Below are 13,558 nucleotides of genomic sequence, written 5' to 3'. Positions count from 1 at the left end.
GTCATGCAATCGAGGTCTGTCACTAATAGATCTCTGGTGTAGTTGGGAAGTAAACTAAGTTTATTAAAGTCATTAAATGCTTTGACAAAAGTGCATGATAGAATAACATCACTGGTTAGTTATAAATCACTGTGAATTACTGCAATTCAACCGGAGGAATGCAAAATGGGGTGAATAGTATTTTACTCCCCAAATATGTACCTCTGAAAAGATTGGTTAGCAAAGCTGAGATTTGTTTGTTTTGTTTTTTCCCCACGTGTTTTCTCTTCTACCAATTACTAAGCAACAACAACAAAAAGCCATGCACAAATTTTACGACACCTGGCAAAAATAATGTAAAACCCTGTTCTCCTCATCACTGGGCAAAGCTTGCATCTTTGCTCCTTCATTTTTCTGACTAAGCCATTCATCACATGACTCACCCCTAAATGAAAACCTGTTAATAATTTATCAGTACTCACCCTGGCACACACAAGATTCACTCCCCAAAACCATCACGTCAATATCCCTCCCCTACACATTAATACAAATGAACACACCACAAACCTAAGACTAGAGACCACATTTACTTTACAGTTTTAAAAATTTATATATCTATCACCACTGTCAGTGTAGTGTTTATTTCAGATCCCATATTTGGGGAAGGGAATGCTATACACACCAGATCATCGGTAGATATGGATGAAATCTGCCAGAACTGTCCGAGGAAGCCCTACAATGTGATCTACATAATTATGAGCTTTCTCCTTTCCAGAGAAGGTATCCAGAGCAGAGCTGTGCATTTTAAAAAGTATATATTTTATTGATTTTTTACAGAGTGGAAGGGAGAGGGATAGAGAGAAACATCGATCAGCTGCCTCCTGTACACTCCCCACTGGGAATGTGCCCACAACCAAGGTACATGCCCTTGACCAGAATCAAATCTGGGACCCTTCAGTCCGCAGGCCGGCCGATGCTCTATCCATGGAGCCAAACCAGTCAGGGCAGAGCTGTGCATCTTCACAGTAGGGCACAAAGCTTAAAATCTTACGAACTAGTAACTTGCTGGAAAGCAAAAGGCAGAGCTTGGATTTCTTTAATTGGATTACAGTTAGATGGTTTTAGAAGCAGCCAGTGATTAAACTAATGAGTAGACAGGTAAAAGCATAAATGACTTGTTTTTATGGTAGATTTTTTGTAAAAATCATAAAAGTTCCTCTTCAGGCTAGCTAGATGTACCAAGGTACAGATGAATATCCTGTATTTCATCACTGACTATACTATAACATCAAAGTGGGTTAAAGAAATCAAAAAGTTTTTTGGTTTTTTTTTTTTTTTTTTTTTTATTGTTGACCATGGGTTCCAGAAACTGCAGAAAGCAAAACTGCATTTAAAGGTCTACTGTATAAACTAACATGTATTAATATTACTTATGAAAGACATTTCACCTTCATCTTCTAGATAATAATATTTGAGTCATAGATGTAAAATATTCTAGTCTCAAAAGCAGTAAGTTATAAGCTAGTGGACAAACACTCTCCAGCTGATGAAAAAGTCGATTCTATTAAACAGCAATCATATATACTCTTTTCATTATGGGTTTAGCTGCACTACATATTAGTGCGCCCCCCCCCCAATGAAATATGAGCTTATGAATAGTGGTAACACTATTGACTCATGTTTATATATCCAGTGGACATAATGTTGAATGATGGAATAAATGAAAGTCACAAACTTTCTGAGTCTCCAAGTCTCACATCTTTGAAATGGTTTGGGTTTAAATTCCAGGAAATCTCTTATCCTAATTCAACAAATGTTGTGAGTCACTGTTTTCTGTGATAGATGTGGTATTATTGAAAGGACTTTTTATGGGTAAAATAGGCAGGTTTAGGGAGTTTTAGAAATAAAAAACGGTCCATGGGGGAGGGAGACCCAGTTGGCTGCGGACTTGGAGCTGGCAAAAGGCATACAGTCACAAAGAACTAAAGGCACCACAGCTCAGGGGAGAGGAAGACACCGATTCACAGAAGACGGGAGAAAGCCACAGGGAGTAGAGAAACAAAAGGGAGAAAGAGGAAAACAGATTTTCACAGGAAATAGAGAATTTTACCACAAGGGGGTGGGCGAGAAGGGGACACCCCACATGGGGTTTGAGCTTTGAAGTTGCTATAGTGACCAATCAGAGGGGATATCAGAACACAAAGAACTGCAGCCTTTGTAAACCTTAGGAAAAGGAGCTTAGTGGGCTACCCCATTGAGACCCCCCTCCCAAAGGGGTAGCCTCACCAATCTGTACTTGTTTCCAATAAGTTTCGACCTTTTCCTATACCACCTTTTTCCGTGGCTTCATTCTTTGAATCCACCTGGAAAAGAACCCGGGAAAGAAACAACCTTTGCCTCCTGCCCAGAGGAAAACCATACGTTTCTTTTCATCACAATGATACCTAAAAAATTATTTCTCTTATAGATGAACTAGAGGCCTGGCACACGAAATTTGTCATTGGTAGGGTCCCTACACGTGGCCGGCAAACAGGGCAAATCAGGTTCCTGGCCTCCCCTCCTCCCTGCTCCCCTACCTCCTCTTTCCCTTGCTCCCTCAGCACCCTGCCACCGCCACTGGTCACCCACTATGTTTTAAAAAATGTCAAATGACCAAGAGCTTTACAGTTATAATACAAATAAATAAAGCACTAATCACTAATTAATAAACAATACAAGAATAAACCCTGGGTTTTGCATATTCACAAGGTTAAACCTACTTTTGCCCACCTATGTACATCAAAATTCTGAGATACAAATTGATACACAAGAATAAACAATTGTAATAAAAATGTTTCTTAAACACAACATCTTGTATAATCCCCAGAAGAATAATAAAATGGCTATTTTCTCTCCAATCTACTTATGAATGAACTGTTTCACAGAGAGTATAAGAATTATTTTCTAAGTCCAAATAGTCAGTAGAGATTATAGCCAGAAGCACCATTCATACATGAAGCTGGGTTGGGGGATGATCAGTATATTTAATCAAGTTTTTGAGGAGTGTTTTGTGTTTAAATTTCAGAAAATCTCTTGTTCTGATTTAGTACAAAGCAGAATATTGGTCCTGGACTCATATAGGAATAAATTTTTTTTTAAAAAATATATTATATTGATTTTTCACAGAGAGGAAGGGAGAGGGATAGTTAGAAACATTGATGAGAGAGAAGCATCTATCAGCTGCCTCCTGCACACCTCCTACTGGGGATGTGCCCACAACCAAGGTACATGCCCTTAGCCGGAATCAAACCTGGGACCTTTCCGTCCACTGAGCCAAACCTGTTAGGGCTAGGACTAAATCTTGATGCTGTCTATTGTTATACACTTTGAGCAAGTTATGTAAGCTTCTTAAGCTTGAACTAACTTGAGAATAAGAATTCTAAAGATAAAAAATATATGCAACTTAATTTAGTGATTGGCAAATGACATTTAGGAAAAAGGCATCTGTGTGTATGTGTGTGTGTGTGTGTGTGTGTGTGTGTGTGTGTGTGTGATATGTCATGTGAATTTAATATTTTAGCTCTGTAGGGTGAATGTGTTTAATATTTTAGTTCCATTCTAGTGACTATGGAGATTTGTGATGGGATGAGCCCAGAGGAGATTTGATGCAGACTGCCATAAGTTTTTCTTATTTATCTATTCACTGATGCAGTACAAATTCTCATGCCTCTTACAGATAGCCACAGTTGACAACCCAGGGTAATTTTATAATGAGAACACATAATAACAGAGTTTAATGCCACCTAATTCTTTGATTTTGGCCTTGCACTGTTGTGTTCCTAGTATATCCCTAACTTCTATCTATTTTTCAAATCCCACATTAAGAGTCAACTACTTAATCCTTGCTTGGTATTCCTCTGCCAAAATTAACTGCTTCCCCTCCCTTATTTCACAGAGTACCAATTCAATTTAATTATATTGTTCAATTTAAATTATATATTCTTATAATCAATGGAATGCTTCATATATCTGTTTTCAATTGGATTACATAGTGCTTATGATAAATCAAGGGTGCTATTAATTTTCTACCACTACTGATCAACCCAAAATATTTAATATCATGATGATTTGTATTAGATAAATGCTAGGTAGATATATCTGTTTGTTAAAATACGAATTGAGACCAGATTGCAGAGACTTTAGTCACGAAGTTGAAGCATATAATTATTATACTCCATATCCCTTCGAAAAAATTTCTTTTTTCATTTTTTAATATCTTGCATGTAGGAAAATGATAGAATACCAGAGGGGAAAATAATATTTCACAAAGACTGCTTTAAGCATTTATAATACCTAACTTATTGCCCTGCATGGAGTTATGCAATAGCATATTTGAGAGGAGATATGTTTGTAAGCCTTTATGCTGACAGTAAAATAGAGAGCTCTAAATACAATCTGGTGCATACCTGGCATTTCCTTTCTGAACTCAATATGAATGTAAATGAAATTGCACAGCCTGTGTATAAATATACTATAGACATAGACTGGGAATACCTATATTGCAGACATCAGGAAAAGAGAAAGAAACCTAGTAAATGAATTTATTTTTGACCCCTAGACCCATGGAAATATCTGACAGTGCGAAATGTCACCTTTAATGGGCTTTACACTGATTCTGTGGTCTCTGAAAATGAATGTCAAGTCACTGGAAAATGGCAGTGGCACTGAAAAGGAGAAGGATAATATCTTTACCAAATGCACTTATACTTCAGTTATGACTGCAAAGGGAACTCTGTTAAAAAGATTGAAAACATAACAGTGTGAATGTAATACAGCTTTTGTCTTCAGAATACTATGAAATGCCAAGTTCTTACTGTTTTATATAAAATCTTCACATATATTTATAAAGAGGGATACAGAAACAAAAATTAAAGTGGACGAGATATTTTTCCCAACTACAATCTCATTTAATTCTGGAAAAATTTTCAATCTCAGACTAGATTGCTTTTTCATGCTTTACCAGATATTTCAGGAAGAACTTCTGTAAGTCATAGCAGTATCTAACACCTCAAAATTCATATAAATATAATCCAAATATGTTTTATTTTAGGAAAGAATCATAAGGTTATGGTGAACATAAAATACATTGTAACATTCATTGGGAATTTTATTGATGGGCTTATTAATATTTTGGTCATAGGGGCAGGGAGTGGGGAATAGTGAACTTGAAGATAGACTGATGGAAAAAATCCTGAACTGAATTGAAAGAAAAAAAAATATAATAACAAAAGAACAGAATATCCAATAACTGATTCTACCTCAAAGTGTGTAACCTAGGCATAATTGGAATACCAGAAGAAGAAAGTGAGGATAAAGAATGTTTGAGGCCGAAACCGGTTTGGCTCAGTGGATAGAGCGTCGGCCTGTGGACTGAAGGGTCCCGGGTTCGATTCCGGTCAAGGGCATGTACCTTGGTTGCGGGCACGTCCCCAGGAGGCAGCTGATCGATGTTTCTCTCTCATCGATGTTTCTAACTCTCTATCTCTCTCCCTTCCTCTCTATGGAAAATCAATAAAATATATTAAAAAAAAGAATGTTTAAGTAACAATGGCAAAACTTTAAAAATTAATGACAGGCAGTTACAAGAGATTTAGAAAATCAGATAGCATGGAACATAAATGCCAAAAAACTACACATAGGAACATTATATTAAAACAAGAGACAAAAATAAAATTCTGAAGAAAACTACAAAAGAAATCCCCAAAAGAGCAAAAACAAAAATACTATTTCAAATGGACAAAACATCTGAATAGGCACATTACAAAGCAAGGTATACTAGTGAAAAATAAGCATATAAAAAGATGCTCAACATTCTTTTTCATTAGGTAATCCTATCTAATAAAAGACAAAAGCATAATTAACCAAACCTCTGCTACAATTCCCATTGGCTAATCAGAGAGATATGCAAATTAACTGCCAACAAAGATGGCAGTTGGCAACCACACAGCTGAAGCGAGCAGGAGGTTTGCTTGCTCCAATGATGGAGGAAGCCAAGGTTCCCCGCCTGCCGCGGCCCAGCTCTGAGCTCCAAAAGCAACAAAGTTTCAATTATAGAAGCTAAACAAACCCCAGATACCTGCTTTCAGCCTGCCGTGGCCTCAGAGCTGGAGCTAGCAGGACAGCAACAAAGTTTCAGTTATAGAAGCAAAACAAACCCCACATACCTGCTTTCAGCCAGCCTCGGCCTCAGAGCTGGGAGCGCCAGTGATGGAAACAGAGTTTCAATTATAGAAGGTAAATAAATCCCAGCTTAAAAAAAAAAAAAAAAAGAAAGTAAGAAAGAAAGAAAGGAGAGGCTGGGAGCTTCAGTTCCAGGCCAGCCTGAAAACAGCCCTCAGCCCCTCACCCAGACTGGCCAGGCACCCCAGTGAGGACCCCCACCCTGAAGGGGCTGTGGCCAGCCTGCAAACAGCCATCAGCCACTCACCCAGGCTGGCCAGGCACCCCAGTGGGGACCCCCACCCTGAACCAGGACACCCTTCAGGGCAAACCAGCCGGCCCCCACCCGTGTACCAGGCCTCTATCCTATATAGTAAAAGGGTAATATGCAAACTGACCCTAACAGCAGAAAGAGTGGGAATCACTGGTCACTATGACACACACTGACCACCAGGGGAAAGACACTCAATGCAGGAGCTTCCCTCTGGTGGTCAGTGTGCTCCCACAGGGGGAGCTCTGCTCAGCCACAAGCCAAACTGATGGCTGCCAGTACAGCGGTGGCAGTGGGAGCCTCTCCTGCCTCCTCAGCAGCGCTAAGGATGTCCGACTGCAGCTTAGGCCTGCTCCCCGCTAGCAAGTGGACATCCCCCAAGGGCTGCCGGGCTGCCAGAGGGATGTCTGATTGCCAGCTTAGGCCCAATCCCCTGGGGAGCAAGCCTAAGCCAGCAGGTGGTCATCCCCCGAGGGGTCCCAGACTGCGAGAGGGCACAGGCGAGGCTGAGGGACCCTTCCCCCCTGAGTGCACAAATTTTTTGTGCACTGGGCCTCTAGTCTATACTAATAAAAGGATAATATGCTAATTAGACCGGACATCCTTCCAGACATCTTTTCGTGCACAAAGCCACGGTGGTGGGGACCAAGGCAGAGGTGGTTAGTGGCAACTGGGTCAGCAAGGGAGGGCAGTTAGGGGCAACCAGGCAGGCAGGCAGGCAGAGTGGTTAGGGGCAATCAGGCAGGCAGGCAGATGAGTGATTAGGAGCCAGTGGTCCAGGATTGCAAGAGGGATGTCCCCCAAGCATCCCAGATTGGATAGGTTGCAGGCCAAACTGAGGGACACCCCCTGTGCACAATTTTCATGCACCAGGCCTCTAGTTCTAATAAATAAAAAGCCAGGGGTCGTCATGACCCAAACAACTGGATGGACGACCAAACATCAGGCTGAATGGTGCGACAAGGTTGGCAGGGGGGTTAGTGTGGGACGACAAAACGACTGAACAATAGGCTGCATGGTGCAACCAGTCCAACAGGGGGGTTAGTGAGGGACAACCAAAGGACTGAACAGCAGGCTATGTGGGGTGACCAGGGCAGCAGGGGGATTAGTGAGGTATGACCAAATGACTGAATAGCAAGCTGTGTGCAGCAACCAGGCCAGCATGGAAGGAAGTTGTGGGTGACAAGCAAGGCCAGTGGGGTGGGGGGGTGGGTTCATTTCGAGGCAACCAAGCTGGCAGGGGGCCAAGTTAGGGGCAACCAGGCTGGCAGAGGGGGGCAGTGAGGGGCAATCAGGCCAGCAGTGGGGGCAGGTAGGGGCGACCAGGCCCACAGGGGGGCAAGTAGGGGCGATCAGGCAGGCACAGAGGCAGTAGGGGTGATCAGGCTGGCAGGGGGGTAGTTAGGGGCAATCAGGCAGGCAGGTGAGCAGTTAGGAGCCAGAGGTCCCATACTGTGAGAGGGATGTTCAACTGCTGGTTTAGGCCCGATCGGCAGTCAGCCAGCCATGCCAAAGGAGCCCACCCATGCACGAATTCATGCACCAGGCCTCTGGTTGTAAAATAAAATAACAATGATTAAAACACACTTATTAGAATGGCTATAATACAAAATAAAATGACAATACCAAATACTGGCTAAGATGTTGAACAAAAGTAACTCTCAGTCAATATTAGTAGGAATGCCAAGTGATTGACCACATTTGGAAGACATTTTGCCAATTTTGTACAAAATTCAACACAGTCTTACCTTATAATCCAAACTGAATGGAAAATGCATATCCACTCAAAACCTACATAGTTTAGTTTTGTTTTGCTTTTATCACAGCTAAATTCATAATATTCAACAGCTGGAAACAACCAAAGTGTCCTTAAATCGATGACTGGATAAACAAACTGTACATATATACAAATATTATTAATAAGAAAAATGAGTTATCAAGAAATAAAAATATCTGTATGAATGTTTAATACATATTGCTAACTGAAGGTAGACAGACTAAATGAAACTGTATATGATTTGTTCAATAATATGACATCCTCAAAAAGGAAAAACTATAGAAATGCTACAAAGTTTAGTACTTGTCAAGAGGCTTTGGGAGGGAAGCAGGTATAAATAGGTAAAATATGAAGAATATTTTAGACTGGCAAAACTATTCTTTATAATATCAAAATTTTTGATAAATATGAGTCCCCATTTACCAAAATCTATAGCGCTTCAAGGCAAAAAGATTAGATCTTTATGTATAAAATTAAATTATTCATGAGCTCTTAGAATCCCAGGATGTTGACAAAATTTGACAAAACAAATCTAGCTACAATATAAATTTATAATACTATCTCACTGAAGTGGATGGGAGAAAATGTTCTGACCTATGTTACTTTGGAAATGAATGGAGTTTATAAGACTAAAGGAAAAATAAACTGTTTATGCACTCTGTTATAGTTTGTAGAGTTTCTAATATGTTAACAACTCTGGTATTGCTATACATCAATACTGGAATTGAACAATTAAGTAAATATATGTCAGATGGTGGAGACAAAGTTTCCTATTGATGGAATAGGGGTTTATAAATAAGCAAGGTGTCCTAGCTGGTTTGGCTCAGTGGATAGAGCATTGGCCTGCGGACTGAAGAGTCCCAGGTTTGATTCCAGTCAAGGGCACATGCTCAGGTTGTGGGCTCAATCCCCAGTAGAAGGCATGCAGGATGCAGCCAATCAATGATTCCCTTTCATCATTGATATTTCTAGCTCTCTCTCCCTTCCTATCTGAAATCAATAAAAGTATATTAAAAAAAACTAATAAGCAAGGCAAAGAATTAGAATTATCTATTTATTAATAAGATAGAGTTGGAGTTATTGGTAATCACTCATGGTTACCTTAATATAAGTTTAGATTGTTGCATATAGAAATATTTACAGATATGCGTATATACACAGGAATCCTTGCTTGCTTTTTCAGATGAGAGATTCTAGAAACAGAAACATCTGAGTAACTATGAGCACATCTAGAGCTTTTTCTTAATTTCTAATACTATTCTCCAATAAAAGGAATAGGGGTTTTTAGAGATGTTTTAGAACTTGGATAAGAAATGTACAGTAAGATCATGGGAAACCTTTTAATTCCAGAAACTAAGGAAGTTTTCCAAAATAATATAGTAACATATAGATTTCCAGGAACAAATAGACAACTGTGAACAGTAGATAGTGGCATAGGTTCAGGAATTATCTGTCTGAACTTTAATCCTAGTCTTTTCCCCACCTAAATTGTGATGAAGGAAAGTTTACTCAACTGCCTTATGCTTCATTTTATTTACGTAATTGAAATAATGTTTTTTACCTCATAGGATTACTTTGAGGATCAATATTAATAATTTGTATTCATAGTGCAATGCCTTTCTCAAAATAATGTCTTAATTAGTCTGAATACAATCTCTATATGTAAAAGTCTAAGCGACCATTTGGACTGAATGATGGGAACAACCAGAACAACCAGTTGACCAGTTGCTATGAGGTGAACTGACCACCAGGGGGCAGATGCTCAATGCAGGAGCTGCTCCCTGGTGGTCAGTGCATTCCCACAGCCAACCTCTGCGGCTGGCAACATTGCTTCCTCTCCTGACCCCGCCAGGGCCTTTGGGCCCAGGTTGGCATGGGAACCAGGGGTGGGTGGCAGCAGATACAGTCCCTTTCCTAGGGGGGCTGAGGGCCAACTCCCTCCTTTGGGCCAGCAGCCAACCTCCCATGCCCCACCCCTCCCCCAAGCTGGCAGGTCCTGATCAGCCCACAGTTCCTCCCCCTCTCACCCTGGTCGGCAAACCCCGATCGGCCCACCACTGATTGTCCCTGGTTGCTGGCCAGGTGTAGGGACCCCACCCGTGCACAAATTTGTGCACTGGGCCTCTAGTCTATAATATATGTTTTATAATTCTGGTTCATATTATATAGTATTTTATAATTTGATTTAATATTATGAAATAAATACATTTATTCATAAGATATTAATTATCTAGAAGAGTCCACAAAAATATTGATGTCTACCTTTTAATAGTTCTTATTCTTATAACATTCAACATATAAGATAAAACCAGTTTGTTTGTTTTCAATTTTTTTAAAATAAGAAATCCTTTACTATATGATATAAGCATTGGAAAATAGAATCTCACTTCATGTCATTCCTTTAGGTACATTTAGTAAGTGTGGAATATTGTTTATTATTTGAAAGGATCTTGGTCCAAAGACTGTTTAAATTATGTTTGTAACATTAAGTTATCATTGTTGTACGGAGATGAACAGAATAGCCTGGAGGAACTTGCCAGGAGGTTAAGTAACAAGTTCTCTTGAAAGTTGATAAAACTTTTTCAGCAGCCTTTTCCACTAAGGAAGTTCCTAGAGTATTGCTTGCCTAAAGAACATTACTATTTGCAAGATTTTACTTTCTCTGTAAAGCTTCATATTCCAAATGAAATTTACTATTTAAAAGAGAAAGTCAAACAAATTTGTATGTCAACAACGAAGCACTTCTAAAGTAAGCTTTCAGCTCAGGTGCACGTATATTCCTAAATATGCTGTGGTTTTGGAACTAAAATGATCATTGTTCCAAAGGAAAATGCATCAGCTTCATACGATAACCAGTTTTCCAATAGATTATTTGGATCAATTTAAAGAGTCAATAAAAAGTTAAATTAGTTTTGAAGTAACTCCTCCTAGCTCTTCAAGTATATGCTCAGATATATTTAAATGGCAATATATTTAGTGAGCAATAGAATTATAAATAATTTGTAATAATTTATCCTGTGGTGGATGAATCTGCATTTTGAGTATTTTTAGTCCTTATAAAAGAGACTGCTTACTATAATTGTAGAATTTGAATGAGATCTAAAAGTTATTTAAGTGGGCTGTCATTCACACTTTATCCTTTCCCAAGACAATTATTGGTTATGAGTCATAGCACTCTTACTGTGAACATCATGGATTTGGCTTCTCAGTGTTCCTCAGCAGCCTTCCAGGCAGACACTCTCAACATATCATGCTTCAGAGTCAATACGAGCTCTATTTTTCATCCTACATGTCATCTACTTCTCTCATTGTCACACACACCTCTGAGGATATTATCATGTTTCTTTTTTTTCTTTTTTTTTCTTTTTTTTTTTTTTTACCACTGCATTTGGTACAGTCATAGTTTCTGAAGTTGTGGGTTCAAAATTGAATAAAACCGACTTCCTATTTTAACCTTCAACTTCTAATTTATTTGTGGGCTTTTGTACTTTATTTTATTCATTTATTTTTTAATTAAATCTTTATTGTTCAGATTATTACATTTGTTCCTCTTTTTCCCCCCCATAACTCCCCTCCTCCCAGTTCCCGCCCCACCCTCCGCCCTCACTCCCCACCCACTGTCCTCATCCATAGGTGCACGATTTTTGTCCAGTCTCTTTCCGCATCTCCCACACCCCTTTCTCCCCCAAGAATAGTCAGTCCATTCCCTTTCTATGTCCCTGATTCGATTATGATCACCAGATTATTTATTCACTTGATTCTTAGATTCACTTGTTGATAGATGCATATTTGTTGTTCATAATTTGTATCTTTACCTTTTTCTTCTTCTTCCTCTTCTTAAAGGATACCTTTCAGCATTTCATATAATACTGGTTTGGTGGTGATGAACTCCTTTAGCTTTTCCTTATCTGTGAAGCTCTTTATCTGACCTTCAGTTCTGAATGATAGCTTTGCTGGATAAAGTAATCTTGGTTGTAGGTTCTTGGTATTCATCACTTTGAATATTTCTTGCCATTCCCTTCTGGCCTGCAAAGTTTCTGTTGAGAAATCAGCTGACAGTCGTATGGGTATTCCCTTGTAGGTAACTCGGTTTCTTTCTCTTGCTGCTTTTAAGATTCTCTCTTTGTCTTTTGCTCTTGGCATTTTAATTATGATGTGTCTTGGTGTGGTCCTCTTTGGATTCCTTTTGTTTGGGGTTCTCTGCGCTTCCTGGACCTGTAAGTCTATTTCTTTCACCAGGTGGGGGAAGTTTTCTGTCATTATTTCTTCAAATAGGTTTTCAATATCTTGCTTTCTCTCGTCTTCTGGCACCCCTATAATTCTGATGTTGGTGCGCTTGAAGCTGTCCCAGAGGCTCCTTACACTATCTTCGTATTTTTGGATTCTTTTTTCATTTTGCTTTTCTGGTTGGGTGTTTTGTGCTTCTTCACATTTCAAATCTTTGTCTTGATTCTTGCGCTCCTCTGGTCTGCTGTTGGGAGTCTTTATAGTATTCTTTATTTCAGTCAGTGTATCCTTAATTTCTAGTTGGTTCTTTATCATAACATCGAGGGTCTCATTAGATTTCTTGAGGATCTCAATAACTTTATCGGCGGCTTCTAGACAGTTCTTAAGAGACCTTAAAAGTGTGGTTCTGAACTCAATATCCTCCATTGACAGTTTTGTCCTGTTTCTTTGTCTCCGCATTTTTTATGCTTTCTTGGTGCACCCCCCAGTGGTCTTTGTTCACAGTCTTGTAGTTAAGCCTTGATTGTTGTCGGCAATACTGGGGGTGATTTGACCTCCAGGCTAACTGGCTATGAGAGTCCGCTGTGTCTGCTATCATGTTTCTTCTTAAATAGTTTCCAGAATAAAGGACTTATTACAAGACAAGACAACACCATTCATTTGGGAAAGGTTACAAATATTGAAGTACTCTTTGTTAATTTAAACCATAAAGACTAAACCATTATTTCCAGATATTGACCCAAATTCACTTTATTCAGACCACTAAAATAAAAGTTGAATTTCTTTTTTGAGAAATCTTTCAATAAATAAAAAGCTTGGAAATTTCACAGCACGTAGGAAGTAAACAAGAATGGCTCAATGAGCTTGTCAATCTTAGCAAATTGTGGCTTTCTCTTGACAGATAACGGTGAACTACATGCTAGTAGTCAAGTAATTCATTACATAAAGGTATGTAGTGTACAACTTTGAAATAAGAATAGGACAATTGCAATAACAATGCCATTCAAAAGATTTGGAAGAATTAGAAGAACTTCAGAATCACAGGCCCATGGTAGTTCTGAATTTCAGGCAAACAGTTGATTCCAGGTCTTCCATGGAGGAACAAA

The sequence above is a fragment of the Myotis daubentonii genome, chromosome 2, assembly GCF_963259705.1.
Source record: "Myotis daubentonii chromosome 2, mMyoDau2.1, whole genome shotgun sequence".
Lineage (NCBI taxonomy): Eukaryota > Metazoa > Chordata > Mammalia > Chiroptera > Vespertilionidae > Myotis > Myotis daubentonii.
Note: the sequence above shows the minus strand (reverse complement) of the source record.